The sequence below is a fragment of the Callospermophilus lateralis genome, chromosome 4 (genome assembly GCF_048772815.1).
Source record: "Callospermophilus lateralis isolate mCalLat2 chromosome 4, mCalLat2.hap1, whole genome shotgun sequence".
Taxonomy (NCBI): Eukaryota; Metazoa; Chordata; class Mammalia; order Rodentia; family Sciuridae; genus Callospermophilus; species Callospermophilus lateralis.
In genome coordinates, this window is record NC_135308.1 from 53529548 (window position 1) to 53545144 (window position 15597).

Consider the following 15597-nt stretch of genomic DNA (forward strand, 5'->3'; position numbering starts at 1 on the left):
GCAGATAATTTCATTTTTCTGAACTTAATAAATGATAAATATTTTTAAACATCTTTTTCTAATTAAGAACTTTATTATGTACCAAACTTTCTTCAATTAAGGCATATTTTCCCCATACATTTAAAAAATATTTTGGGGGGTATGGGGGTTGAACTCAGGGGCACTCGACCACTGACCACCTCCCCAGCCCTATTTTATTTTGTATTTTATTTATAGACAGGGTCTCTCTGAGTTGCTTTGTCCCCACACAGTTTTTATTGGTGCATTATAGTTGTACATAATGTTGGAATTTGTTGCTACATATTCATACATGCACCCAAGTCATTTTTTATCCTTAAAGTATCATGTCCCATTGAATCATAACACTATCTAAACATTCTCTTGGCTCTTATATTCTATGCAACTCTATCAAGCATTTGCCTGAGGAACCTCTGGCAAATGACAACCTTTGGGCCTTAGGAAGCCTTTGCTTTAAGATATTTCTATGTCATTCCAGTCATCACTCACAGTAGATTCCAAGTTTCCTTTGTATTTTGTATGAGGAGTTGTGTTAGCTGATAAGCACACAAGGAGGTGTAGGACATTATTAGTCAGGCTATTGAAATTTCAAAATTCTGGCCAATATTTTTTTTGCTATTATAACTCCTAAGTAAATTTTTTTTTTTAAAGTTGGTTTATAATATATACAACACAAAGAAAAAGAATTCCTTAAAGGAAAAATTGGCTAAGGATACAAACCAGTAATTTACTAAAAAAGAAACATGAATATTTGAAAAAATTATTACTCATTATTTATTAAATAAAGCAAACTAAAAAAAATCATTAAGAGGGTGGAGAAATAGACAATAAAAATAAAATAGTCAATGTTCCTAGCATCCAAGAACAGGAAATAAAAGAGGATTGTATCAGTCAGCTTTTCCTTACTGTAATAAAATACCTGAGATAAATAAAAAAGAGGAAAAGTTTATTCTGGCTTATGGTTCAGAGGTTTCAGTCCATAACCAATTGGCCCCATTGCTTTAGACCAATAGCAAGACAGCACATCATGGTGGCAGTTTATTGTGGAGCAAGCTATTCATCTCATAGTAGCCAAGGAGTAAAAAAGAGAGAAAGAAGTTAGAGTTCCATTGTCCCCTTGAGGGAATACCCCCAAAGATAAGGACCCCTGAGTAGGCTGCACCTAGGCAAGCACTCTAACACTGAGCTACATTCCCAGTCATAGGCCCCACCTCTTAGAGGTATTGCCACCTCACAGTAGTGCCATGCTGGGGATCTTCCGCAGTATGACTGGGCACAAAATAACCGAGCCGCCACACAGCCTTGTAGGTTCAAACTGCAAGCTTTATTCCCGAACTCTCACCGGCCCTCTACACACACTTCCCGGGAATACACTGCCTCCACTGGGCTCCAGGCGCCAATTCTCTCAGAACCCCGCGAGAACTCAACCGGAACTCCAAAGAAGCGGGCGCCTGAGGCAGCAGGATCCGCCCTAATCCCAGAGCAGGGTCACCTTTTAACCATTCCCTCTAGCAAAATGCCAGGCGTCATTCCGACTAAACTGTGGCTCTCAACAGGAATCTAGTCTTTAACACATGGATCTTTGGGAGACATTCTAGATCCAAACTATAGCAGAGTCTGTGACACTGGATGGCAATAGAAAAATCAGGAAGTAAGACACATTATTCCGTCTCTTGTGGGAAATGAGCCAAATGAGGTGGCACACACCTGTAGTCCCAGTCACTTGGAAGGCTGAGGCAGGAGAATCTGCCTGAGTCTAGGAGTTCAAGCTCAGCTTGGGCAACATGGTGAGATCCTATCTCCAAAATAAATAGATGAATGTAGCGAAGAGTATGAACCGAGTGTACAGATTATTATCCACTTGTGTTGAACAAGGTTCTATAGTCTCTACCATAAAATTCAACTACTTGTATAAAGACTCAGAGCAGATTGGTGTAATTAGGTCTGAGATTCTACAGGAAAAAGTATGACATAGGACAGAAGCAAAAGAGATACAGAGCCCACAGGCAGTAAGCACTATTCTACTCATGGGATCTGAACCGGGTGTGAAGGAACGTTAAGATAGAGGAAGGGAAGTGACATCAGTGAAAACGGTGGGTTAAAGACCTCTGGAAATCTCCTCCTCCACAAAAGCAGGGAGAATCTGGCAAGTTGTCAGCAACAACTTTTTCAGAACTCTGGATATTATCAAAGGCTTGCAGCAACCTAGGGAGTGTTTATTCAAGAAAAATAGCTGAACAATGAGCTTTGTAGTGCTCTAACGTACCTAATTCCCATCCTCCTCTCTCCAGTTATGGCCTAGTTTTAAAAAGCAATGGCAAACAAACATGGTTAAAAACCAGTTTCTGATAGAGGGTTGAATGAGGTTGGAACTCCTTCAAAGGCTCATTCCCAGAGAATTGTCAATATTTGACCCGTCTGGTGATTCCTTGGAAGACACCACTTTTAAGTCTGACTGATAAGAGCTAACACAACACTAACGCCTTGTCTCCAGGGCATTTGTCAGAAGACATTTAGCAGTAATGGTTTAACTTTGCAGCTGTCTAGAGGGTGGGACAAATGATAACCTAACTAAAAAGCTTCACAGGAAAAGATGGAGAATAGATGTTTACAGGGTTTTTGGAAAGCTCCAACATATTCCTGAAATCTATGCATGCATAGATTATACACGTGCCTCTCGTAGCTTTGGCATGCCTGTTGCTAGGCTGGTATCTCTGATTACACCCAACTATAGCTGCCCCTGGCCCTTTGGAAGCCCTGGCACTAGCTTGGCCCAAGGCAGGAAGGATGATGAAACTCCAGTCCCTCCTGCTACTGCAAACACAGCTGGCAGATGTTTTCTGTACCACTTCTCACTACTGACCTTCCTTATACGATAGTACATTGACCTGTGCCTCATTGGGGTTCTGCCTAAAAGATGAGCTCGTTGCAGCCTCTCTAACTCAACAAAAATTCCATGGAAGGCTTTTCAGCATGTTTAATAGATGACAACGATTTCTACTGATGGGAAGTCATTATTGGTCCTCCAGATGCAATGTGGTGTTTTTATTTAGCCAGGCTCAGAGGCACACACCTGTAATCCCAGTGGCTGGGGAGGCTGAGGCAGGAGGATTGTGAGTTCAAAGCCAGCCTCAGCAACAGTGAGGTGCTAAGCAACTCAGTGAGACCCTGTACCGAAATAAAATACAAAATAGGGCTGGGAATGTGGGAATGTGGCTCAGTGACCAAGTGCCCCTGAGTTCAATCCCCAGTCCTCTCCCTGCGCACCCCCCTCCCCTGCCCGCCAAAAAAAAAAAAAAAAAAAAAAAAAGAATGTGGTGTTTTTAAGACTCATCTCACTTTCCCCAAATATTATTCCTTCCAGCCTCCTAAAATGAAATTCATTACAGAAATCTGGCACACAAGTGTTGATAAAAATGATGATGTTTGTATTTCTATTCTTCATGAGTCTAGGAAGGATAAATATGGTCATGAAAAGCCAAAGGAATACTGGCTTCCTATCCACACTGTGGAAACCATCATGTTTATTGTCATTTTTGTTGGGAAGAACTTGATACTGGAAACACCATTTTGAAACATGTCCTCCATCACCTCATGGTCACTCTGACTCAACCTCACCTAAACTCCAGAAAATACTCCATCTTCATACAAAGAAGGAAAACCATTATCTGGGACTGAAATTCTGAAAAACACCTGGTTTGACATGGATCAGTTGCCACCTCAAAGAACAGAGGTGTTGACCACAGGCCCTTTCCCTGACAACTCTCTAGCAAGGACCTAATTCCCCCATTCCCTCACGCCCCTAAACCACCCCAGGCTGAAAGCGGAAGACAGGTCTCAGTCTCTACTGGGCCCTCTCTGCAGGTTTGTCCTGATAAACCTGTGTTACTGGTGAGCCCCCTCTCCTCTCTCTTGAAGTGTGAACAATGTAGACAAGGGAGCTCTCATTTCTCTTGCTCTTTCATTAGTGGACAAACTGTCTTTAAATGCCTGGCACCTGTCAGCTGGTTAAAAGTGACTAACACAGCTGCTGGTCTGGACAGATGGAGCCGATCCCCGTCACTTAGGTGTTGGGAATGCTGGTCCTGACTTGCTTCAGTTTCCTTTCTGGGGGAGGGAATTTGTGCTTGGCACAGAGGAGGGCTTGGGACAATTGCAAGCAGAAGATTGGGGTGACTCCCCATTGCTGCACAAAAGATCAGACCAAGACAAAGTCTTAGTCTGATCCGAGGTCTTTGGGAAAGAGGTGATCTGTTAATCCCCAGTGTGAGTCAGTCTCCTTATCTGAAGAAATGCCTATTTCTACATGTATACCCTGATGGTCAGGCTACTCCCAACTTCATGTCTTGCTGACTCTCAATTATTTCACTTTCTCTCTGTCAAGTGCTAAATAGAGTCTCTAGAAACCTACAGGCTTTCTTATCAGACTGCCTTCTTTAGATTTTCACAAGATACCTTTTCTTCTGTATTTCCCCCTCATCCTGCACAGAAAAACCCAAAGTTCTATATCATTTAATTACAGTACACTTCCTCTTATCTCTCCTAGTTCGGGAAATCTGATTTTTTGCCTTCTTAATTGGGGACATCACTCAGAATTTTTTGCCTCCCATGCTCAATAGGGCAGCTTTCCTTGTTTCTTAGCTGCCTGCCTGATAGCCGTCTGAAATGTAAGCTACAGGAGCAAGTGCCCAAGCTGTTTGGAAGTCAGAAAGAAAAAAATGTCCCTTTTAAATACAAGTGGATGTGGAACATAACAGACTGTTTCCTCTTTTCTTACTCTGGGATTCTGCTCTTTCAGTAAGTTTCTTGTACTCTGTTCTGCTAAAGATGTACCATATACCATTATGGTAATTATGACCACATCACTTTTTATCTCAAAGCCTCTGTCTTTTTCTGGTGAATTTACCTTTAATCCTGCATGCTTAAATTAGTATATTTTGTCTGATTAGTCTTGTTTTGTCTAACTGGGTTTTTTTTTTTTTTCCTCCTGTGTATGCTTTTTCATGCTGACCTTATTCAGAGGCCAATCACTTAAGGGTTAACTCTCAAATACACTGGAAAAGGAAAAAAAGAGCTTCTCCTTTGGAAAATCCTAAGGAGGAAAATAAACAGTAGTGATGGTGGGAGTAGATATGCCTCTATGGAAGATGAGTGGCCCCCTGAACCTTTGATTTCAGCACCCACCACAGCTAACAGGCTCTACCCCTAACATTCCCAACTGCACAGGCCCACCCCATATCCGGGTAATACTGTAAAAATCTATGACTGGCTCTATTTTAATTTCTAAAAGGCTAAATCTGATAGATATTGTGTAATGACTTTTGCTCCCTACGTGTGGGACATAAGGTTTGTTTCAGAATATGAATTTAAGAAAGAGTCTGAAACTAGAAAAGAGATCCAGAACATTATAGGTATAAAAATATATTTTAGTATTGAAACTGAAGTTTTAAGATGATACCTGATTCACTGCGTCTGCTGGCAGGTGGGGTCTGCACAAGCTGCAGGCCGCTGAGAAGTGTTGCTGCTCTTAATGGCAGGCCATGCCCTCGGCCCACCATCAATTTCTTCTTCTTCTTTCAGGGTTATTGTCTAGTGAATTCAAAGAATGAAATCCATAGACAAGGATGAGTGAGTGTAAGGATTTATTGAAGAACAGAAGCAGAAACAAAACTCTTGCAATGCAAGAGGAGACCTGATAGCAGGTTTTCTCCATCTGTATGTGCGCTAGTCTATGGGTTTATAAAGCACTCGAATCACTGCTATTGATCCAAACTTATGCGATTTTTTTTACAATATATTTATTTATTTATTTATTTATTTATTTATTTATTAATGTAGTGCTGAGGATCGAACTCAGGGCCCTGCATGTGCTAAGCGAGCACTCTACTGCTGAGCCACAACCCCAGCCCCAAACTTACACTAATTAAGATTCAGAAATGTACTAATGCTGTTGGTCAACTCTTGAGTCCCAACTTCCATTCAGATCTGCCTCACTTCCATTTTCTCACCACAGGTCAGGAAGCAGGAGGTTGAGGTCATTCATTGGACAATCTATATTCACAGTTTTTGGGCTGCTGTGCTGTGTAGCTGCAGCAGACATCTGTTCCGTGCCTAGACCTGGCTGCCAAAGGGTGACAGGTCTGCACGCCTTGGTTTTTAACACCTCACGACTGCAACACCTGCATGATGGGCTCCATGTGGCCACAGGCCATGCCACCTGTGCTCCAAACCACCCACGCTGCCACTCCACTACTCTACCACTCCTCAGACACTCTTGGGAGGGACCCATAGACTGGCTGTGGGCCTCGCAGCCAGGGAGATGTGTCAGTATGGAAAATCAGAGGAAAAATAAATGTTTATGGATGAGAAAGTATGTTATATGATAAAGAAATATTTTGTGCTAAAGTCCAAGATGAAAAAGGACAAAGCTAAGGATATAAATAAGTTGTAGAATGTCTAAGTCGGTTGCAAAAGGTTTTTAGAAGGTGAATCTCAAAAAGTTCCTATATGTGGACTGGGGTTGTGGCTCAGTGGAAGAGCTCTTGCCTCTCATGTGTGAGGCACTGGGTTTGATCCTCAGCACCACATAAAAATAAATAAATAATGTAAAGGTGTTGTGTCCATCTACAACTAAATAATAATAATAATAATAATAATAATAATAAAACGTTCCTGTATGTGATCAAGTTGGCTATAATCAGCAGGAAATTATTCAAGGTTTTTTGTAAGGTTAACTTTTAATATTCTAATTCTCTATGTTTAGAAATAACAAGGTCTCCTTAAAATATTGATCTGCTCTTTATGTAATAGAGGTCCATTTTTAAAAGTAACCTTTGCTGCCTGGCCACTGTGGCTTATTTCAAAACTGACACTTTTTTCCCCTTTCTCTTTCTCTTCTCCCTCTCCACCTCCCTAACTTGAGAGGGAGAAAGCCAAACAGAACAGCCTGAATTAAGACAATAAGGCTTCACCTACAGGATGCTGAATGTGCAAAATCACAACATATCCACACTAAGGCACATTATAATAAAAATGCCCAACATAACAAAAAAAGGAGAGAATTTTAAAAGCCACAAGAGAAAGGAATCAGATTACATATAGGGGGAAAACCAAGTAGGATAACAGCATATTTTTCAATCCAGACCCTAAAAGCTAGAAGACCCTGGAACAACATATACCAAGCTCGTAAAGAAAATGGATGCCAACCAAAAATCTTGTATCTAGCAAAATTAAGCTTTAGGTTTCATGATGAAATAAAATCCTTCCATGATAAACAAAAGTTAAAAGAATTTATAGCTAGAAAACTGGCACTACAAAATATCCTTGGAAAAATATTCCATGAAGAGGAAACAAAAAACAACAATGCAAATCAGCAGAAGAAAGTAGTACCCTAAAGGAAAAACTAATCAAAGAAGAAAATCAAGTCAAGTTAAATGTCAAAAATAAATGAATATGGCTGGGAATACAAACTATGTCTTAATAATAACCCTGAATGTTAATGGCTTAAACTCACCAATCAAAAGACATAGACTAGCAGATTGGATTAAAAAAAGACCCAATAATATGCTGCCTCCAGGAGACCCATCTGATAGGAAAAGACATACACAGACTGAAGGTGAAAGGTTGGGAAAAACCATACCACTCATATGGACTGTGGAAGCAAGCAGGGGTTTCCATACTCATATCAAATAAAGTAGACTTCAAGCCAAAGTTAATCAAAAGGGATAAAGATGGAAATTACATACTGCTCAAGGGAACCATACACCAACAAGACATAACAATCATAAATATATATGTCCCAAACAATGGAGCAGCTATGTTCATCAAACAAACTCTTCTCAAGTTCAAGAATCAAATTGACCACAACACAATAATCTTAGGTGACTTTAACACACCTCTCTCACCACTGGATATATCTTCCAAACAAAAGTTGAATAAAGAAACTATAGATATCAATAATACAATTAATATCTTTGACTTAACTGACATATATAGAATATTTCAACCTACATCAAGTAGATACACTTTCTTTTAAGCAGCACATGAATCCTTCTCTAAATAGGCCATATAATATGCCACAAAGCAACTCTTAGCAAATACAAAAAAGTAGAGATACTACCCTGCATTTTATCATATCATAATGGAATAAAATTGGAAATTGATGACAAAATGAAAAATAAAAATTACTCCAACACCTGGAGACTAAACAATATGCTACTGAATGAACAATGGGTTGCAGAAGACATCAAGAAGGAGATTAAAAAATTCTTAGAGGTAAATGAGAACATAGACACAACATATCAAAATCTCTGGACACTATGAAAGCACTACTACTAGCAAAGTTTATTGCATAGAGTTCATTATTAAAAAAATAAAAAGTAAATAAATAAATGACCTAACATTACATCTCAAAGCCATAGGAGAAAAAAGAACAACAGCAAAAGCAGTAAAAGGCAAGAAATAATTAAAATTAGAACTGAAATCAATGAAATTGAGACAAAGAAACAATTGAAAAAATTGACAAAACAAAAAGTTGGTTCTTTGAAAAAATAAATAAAATTGACAAATGCTTAGCTATGCTAACAAAGAGAAGGAGAGAGAGAACTCAAATTACCAGCATACATGATGAAAAAGGCAATATCAAAACAGACACTACAGAATTACAGAGGATAATTAGAAATTATTTTGAAAACTTATATTCCAATAAAATAGAAGATATTGAAGGCATCAACAAATTTCTTAAGTCATACGATTTGCTCAGATTGAATCAGGATGATGTACACAATTTAAACAGACCAATATCAAGTGATGAAATAGAAGATGCCATCAAAAAACTACCAACCAAGAAAAGCCCAGGACTGAATGGATACACAGCCGAGTTCTACAAGACCTTTAAAGAAGAACCAATACCAATACTCTTCAATTTATTTTAGGAAGTAGAAAAAGAAGCAGTACTTCCAAACTCTATGAGGCCAAAATCACTCTGATTCCAAAACCAGGCATAGACGCAAAGACATATCAAAGAAAGAAAACTTCAGACCAATATCTCTAATGAACATAGATGCAAAAATTTTCAATAAACTTCTGGCAAATCGAATATAAAGACATATCAAAAAGACTGTACACCACAATCAAGTAGGATTCATCCAAGGGATGCAAGGTTGGTTCAAATACAGAAATCAATAAATGTAATTCATCACATCAATAGACTCAAAGATAAGAATCATATGACCATCTCAATAGATGCAGAAAAAGCATTTGACTAAATACAGCACCCCTTTATGTTCAAAACACTAGAAAAACTAGGGATAACAGGAACATATCTCAACATCATAAAGGTTATTGACACTAAGCCCCAGGCCAACATCATTCTAAATGGAATGCATTCCCTCTAAAAACTGGAACAAGACAGGGATGCCCTCTTTCACCACTTGGGTATATACCCAAAGGACTTAAAAACAGCATACTACAGGGACACAGCCACATCAATGTTTATAGAAACAGAATTCACAGTAGCTAAACTATGGAACCAATCTAGATGCCCTTCAGTAGATGAGTGGATAAAAAAAAGTGGCATATATACACAATGGAATATTACTCAGTAATAAATGAGAATAAAATCATGGCATTTGCAAGTAAATGGATGGAGTTCGGGAAAATAATAATGCTAAGTGAAGTTAGCCAATCCCCAAAAAACAAATGCTGAATGTTTTCTCTGATATAAGGTGACTGACTCATAGTGGGGTAGGGAGGAGAGCATGGGAGGAGTAGATGAACTCTAGATAGGTTAGAGGGGTGGGGGGAAGGGAGGGGACAGGGGGTTAGCAATGATGGTGGAATATGATGGACATCATTATCCAAAAAACATATATGAAGACACAAATTGGTGTCAACATTCTTTATGTAAACCAGAGAAATAAAAAATTGTGCTCTATATGTGTAATAAGAATTGTAGGACTGGGGTTGTGGCTCATTGGTAGAGTGCTTGCCTCACATATGTGAGGTACTAGGTTCAATTCCCATCAACAACTAAAAATATATTTTTTAAAAAGAATTGTAATGCATTCTGCTGTCATTCATTTTAAAAAATCAATAATAAAATGGAAACAATCCTCAAAAAAAAAAAAAAAAAGACAATAAGGCTTCACCTCCAGGATTGATAGGATATAATGCTGACTTCTAGTACTAATACTGACCCCAATTCAATGAATTGATAACTGTCAAATTGTAGACACTGAAGTTATAACCCATTATTACCACTAAGACTGCTGAAATTGGCCTGCTGGATGTTTAAAACTAAAAACGTAGAGACTCTAATCAAGGAAGTAAAAGGGCCAAGGGAAAAGTATCCAACATTTTATCTCTTGTTCCCTAAGGTTGGCTAGGATCCAGGGATTGATGAGACCCCTCTAAGGGCCCTGCAATGCAGATGAATCACTGAACCTCTTGATCAGGGGGATGGAAAGGACCCTAGAGAACAGGGAGCTAAACAGTGCACATTTTGCAAAGAGAAATGTCACCAGAAAGGGAAATGTCATCAGAAAGGGAAATGTCCCTGATACCTCCAAAGGAAACCACATATGGTCAGCATGACCCTGACTCACTATGGCAGGTGGCGTGACTGGTAGAAGAAGGCTAAAGGAGCCAGGAGTCTTCTCACATGTTCCCAAGAGTGAACTCTAATGAATCTCAATTGACCCTAAGAGTAAAGAAAAAGGTCAATTTTGACCAGTTTGGTCTTAAACACCTAGCAAGAGAGTATAACCAAAACACAATCCCACCTCCATGTTAAGAAAAAAGCAATGACTCTTTTAATGTAACTTGAAATGTACACTTGTGTCTGTCTTCCTGCAAGTAAATAAAACTGGGAAGTTAGAAAGGGTTATATAAGACACTGCCAGAGTCACAAATTTAGTCTAAGTCAATTTGAAACCAAAAAAATTTCTTAATCTCCTACAAATGTAAACTCAATCTGTTTTTCACTGGTATGATTATCTGGCTCTAATATTTGTCTCTTAGGTTGGCTTAAAAGGGAAATCAGACGACAGTCAGGCCTCAGTCAGGCTTGGGTGTCCAACTCCTATCCTTGGCAGGGACATCCTAATCCAATTCAAGGCCTCCATTCATTTTAATTCCCACCATAGCTCTCCACACTCCTCTGCTTTCTTTATCCTTTTATGCTGACCAGAAGCTTTTCCTTCCCCTCTAACATCCCTGTTAATGCTTCTCCCTGAGGTGTCACCACAGTGTGTAAGACACCTCCAAGCCTACAGTGACTACCCACCACACTCCTGTTAAAATTTCCTGTAACCGAGATCCTGGGGAAGCGAAATGGAGGGGTGTGTGTCTAACCTGATGGTCTGCAACCTGGCCTACAGCTGGAAGCTGGAGGAGTTGAAGGAGAGCATCCTGGCTGATAAATCACTGGCTACTAGAACTGACCAGGACAGCAGAACTGCATTGCATTGGGCATGTTCAGCCGGACATACTGAAATTGTTGAGTTCTTGCTGCAACTTGGAGTGCCAGTGAATGATAAAGATGATGCAGGCTGGTCTCCTCTTCATATTGCTGCTTCTGCTGGCCCGGATGAAATTGTAAAGGCGCTCCTGGGAAAAGGTGCACAAGTGAATGCCATCAATCCAAATGGCTGTACTTCCCTACATTATGCAGCTTCCAAAAACAGGCATGAGATTGCTGTCATGTTACTAGAAGGTGGAGCTAATCCAGATGCTAAGGATCATTATGAGTCTACAGCAAAGCACCGGGCAGCAGCCAAGAACACTTAGCCTGTGACGAGGAGAGAGTAGAAGAAGCAAAGCTGCTGGTGTCCCAAGGAGCAAGTATATACATTGAGAATAAGCAAGAAAAGACACCCCTGCAAGTGGCCAAAGGTGGCCTGAGTTTAATACTCAAGAGAATGGTCGAAGGTTAAGCAGCTTGGATATATTCTTTCTTTGTATGTTTTGTTGTCCCAGGGTTCCAGAACCTAAGGCACTTGTTCACAGAGTATCACACCTTCAAAATTGTGTAAATGTGTTGTATTGTTCCTGCTGAGGTACTTGTTCTAAGCTTACAACTTGCTTTTTAGGCATTTGAATAACTGTTGAGATTTTACTGTTGTCCTGTGTTATTCTGTATTAAATTTTCATTAATTCTCAGTAAGTGATTCTGTGGCTGTTGTGGGTCTTCATCACCCTCTAGTATACCTTCACTCATCTTCTGAAGCAGAAGAATCCCAATAGCAAACAGACCAGTTTTTCTGACAGATGTTTCTAGGTGGATTTGTATGTTCCTCTACAGAGTTGAAACACAACTTGTTTTTCAAGCTCACTCAGAAGCCTATGCCAAATATTTCTGTTTTTTCAACTGTGAGGGTTAATTTATTTTTGTTATAGGAAGAATACTGATATACTTTAATGGACCAAATTTTAAGTTGGTGGGTATATCCTAACTCTGTGTATCCATGCATCTTTCTGATAAGCTGTTTTCCTCCAAAACAATATGTATTGTGTTTAAAAAGGAAATGTTAAAGTATCTGTGTTGGTTCACCATGTATTGAAAATAGTATCAAGCTTGTTCAAGTGATATGTAACCAAAAGGTATTTTGATTTGTATTTCAGGAACTAAAAAAATAAAATATTGAAAGAATCTCCCCCCAAAAAAAAAAAATTTCCCGTAAGACCCTGCCCCCAGCTAAAGCAAGTTATCTCCTATCACCTCTCTGGCTGCCTCTACTATAATCAGGGAAACTTCTTCTTATGAGGAAATAATACGTAACATCCGTTGATCCACTAACTGGACTGGAACTCACCTAGCCCTTTTTCCCTTTATGATTCTCTGTATGGCTTTGCCATTGGGTCCTCCAGTTTTTCTCCTTTTTTACTGAGGACTATCAATGCCACTATTGATCAGAGGATCCAGAACAGTCTTCTTCTTGGCTCCATTAGAACTGTTCAGGATCAATGCCTTCAGGAGTTCTCAGCTGTCAGAAAGTAATTTAAGAGACGTGGCCTTTCAGCAGAAAGTAATTTAAGAGACATTGCCTTCCCTTCTCCCATCACCCCTTTAATATAAAAATAAAAATGCAGGAATTTTAGAAAGAACTTGACTCAGGTAGCACCATTTTGAAACATCATCTATCTTTGAATAAGAGTGACTTCACAGTGGTAGAGTGCTCACCTCGCACAAAGGAGGCACTGGGTTCGATCCTCAGCACCACATAAAAATAAAATAAAGGTATTGTGCCATCTACAATTAAAAAAAAAAGAGTAACCTCCCAGTCACACTGACTCAGCCTGACCTAAACCCTGGACAATTCCTTTATCACCATGCAATGAAAATAAATTATAATCTGGGACTGAAATTCTGAAAAACATCTAGTTCAACATGGAACAGTGACCATCTCAAAAAATGGAGGTGATGACGATAAGGCCCTTTTCCTGACAACCCCCTAGGGAGGGCCTAACACCAAAAATCCCTCCACTCCTTCATGTCCCTAAAACTACTCTAGGCTGTAAGGGAAAGTTGGGTGTCAGTCTCCACTGGGCTCCCTCTGCAGGTTTGTCTGAATTAACCTGTTACTGTTGAACTGCCTCTCCTCTTTCTCTATTTCTTTCATTTTGTTCTTTCCTTGCAATTTCTGTGCTGGTGGAACCTAACGGAGATTCACCTGCTAATACTGATGCTGCAAAAGAATGGAGGAATGATGGAAATGAAGAATTTAAAAAGAAAGTTGCCTGCTATGTAAGAAAAAGCCAAGAGACTGTTTTTGTGTGACATTGATTCAGCAGCTAGTTCACTTATTTCAGGATCTCCAATTCAGAAACATGGCACTGTTTTTCCCGCACTCTACCCACTGATTGCTGGATTTTTATTGTAACAAGTTGGCAGAACACTGGCTGGAATTGGGTTGCAATACAACGTGCCAGTTGTCAATGCTGACTGCAGCTGAACAAGTGCTCACCTACACATTTTGAATTCTAACAAACTGTTTTAACCTTCAGGAAGAATGGCAAAGATGTGTGCATAGCACAGCATGATCAGATAATATATAGTTAATGTATACCCACAAATACACATGCCTTCTTACAGTAGAATAAGAAATACAAATACACATGCCTTCTTACAGTAGAATAAGAATTGTGTAAATTCTATGCTGGGTGCAATGGCACATGCCTGTAATCTCAGCTGCTCGGGAGGCTAAGGCAGGAGGATGGTGAGTTCAAAGCCAACCTCAGCAACTTAGGGAGACCCTAAGCAACTCAGTGAGACCCTGTCTCTAAATAAAATACAAAAATAGGCTGGGGGTGTGGCTAAGTGGTTAGTTCAATCTCTAGTAAAAAAAAAAAAAAAGACAAAAAAAAGAATTATGTAAATTCTAAAAGATTTTATCTGGCTTTCTTTTTCTATTCATTGTTTCTTTTTCTTTCTTTTCTTTTTTTTTTTTTTTTCAGTTTCTTATCAGTTTAAAAAGACTCCTTAAAGTCTGGGGCTGTAGCTCAGTGGTAGAGTACTTGCCTGGCACGTGAGAGGTACTGGGTTTGATCCTCAGCACCACATAAAAATAAATAAATAAATAAATAAAATAAAGGTGTCCACATACAACTAAAAATATTAAAAAAAAAAAAAAAGGCTCCTTAAGCATGTCAGGTGAAAAGCAATTAGGATTAAAAGTTTCTGTTTATGGGCTGGGGTTGTGGCTCAGTGGTAGAGTGCTCACCTAGCAAGTGCGGAGCCCTGGGTTCGATTCTCAGCACCACATAAAAACAAATAAATAAAGATATTGTGTCCAACCACAACTAAAAAATAAATGTTAAAAAAGTTTCCATTTAATTTCTTTTAAACCATTGAGGCTTCATTAAACCCTTTCGTTTGCTAAATTTTTCTTATTTTTTTGACCCCACTTTTGCTTTTCTCTTCTATCTGCCAGAAAGTTCTCAGATGATTTAGCTCAAATGTTGAAATATTAATAAGCAGTTACTTGATTTTTAATTTGACTCCAGAGGAGTGGTCATCTCTAGGTGCTTTTCCTTTTACATATTCTAGTCGCACACATCTCTTGGATCGGATGTAGCAATAACATTTTCTGTCTGTTGAGACCTCTTGAACCTAGTCATTACCCCTGAGAACTTAAAACTTAAGAAAAGTTGGTTCTAAATTCAACTTACTGAAATTGATCCCCCAAAATACAGAATTCCACTTTGTTTTTATTTTCACCCTTCAGTTGACTAATGTTAATTTCAGATAAACAAAGTATGCATAGCTGCAGGCTTTCTACTTCTTGGCTTGTTATTAAGATTGCCATTTGTCCTCATATCCTTCTCTTTAGTCCTTCATATTTTCTTTGCCTCTATTCTTTGATACTAGAGAGTTTTCTCACCTGTTGTACAAAGCAATTGCAATGTGTGTGTGTACATATATATATATATTTTTTCTGACCTAAACAGAGCATTTAATCTGATGAGTCCAAAGCAATGTGTATTTTCATGTAATTTGATCTTAGAATTCTGTCACCTCATGTAGCAAGTTCTTCAATTAAGAAAAAAACATCTGTTCAATTGTTAGCTGACCTCTACACT

At 39.0% G+C, this 15597-nt stretch overlaps 2 pseudogenes; both read left to right on the forward strand.

Moving 5' to 3' along the window:
• Nucleotides 1-2805: 2805 nt before the first annotated feature.
• On the forward strand, nucleotides 2806-13795 carry LOC143398248 (ubiquitin-conjugating enzyme E2 G1-like; annotated as a pseudogene).
• LOC143396576 (uncharacterized) lies at nucleotides 11350-11985 on the forward strand (annotated as a pseudogene).
• Nucleotides 13796-15597: the final 1802 nt, after the last annotated feature.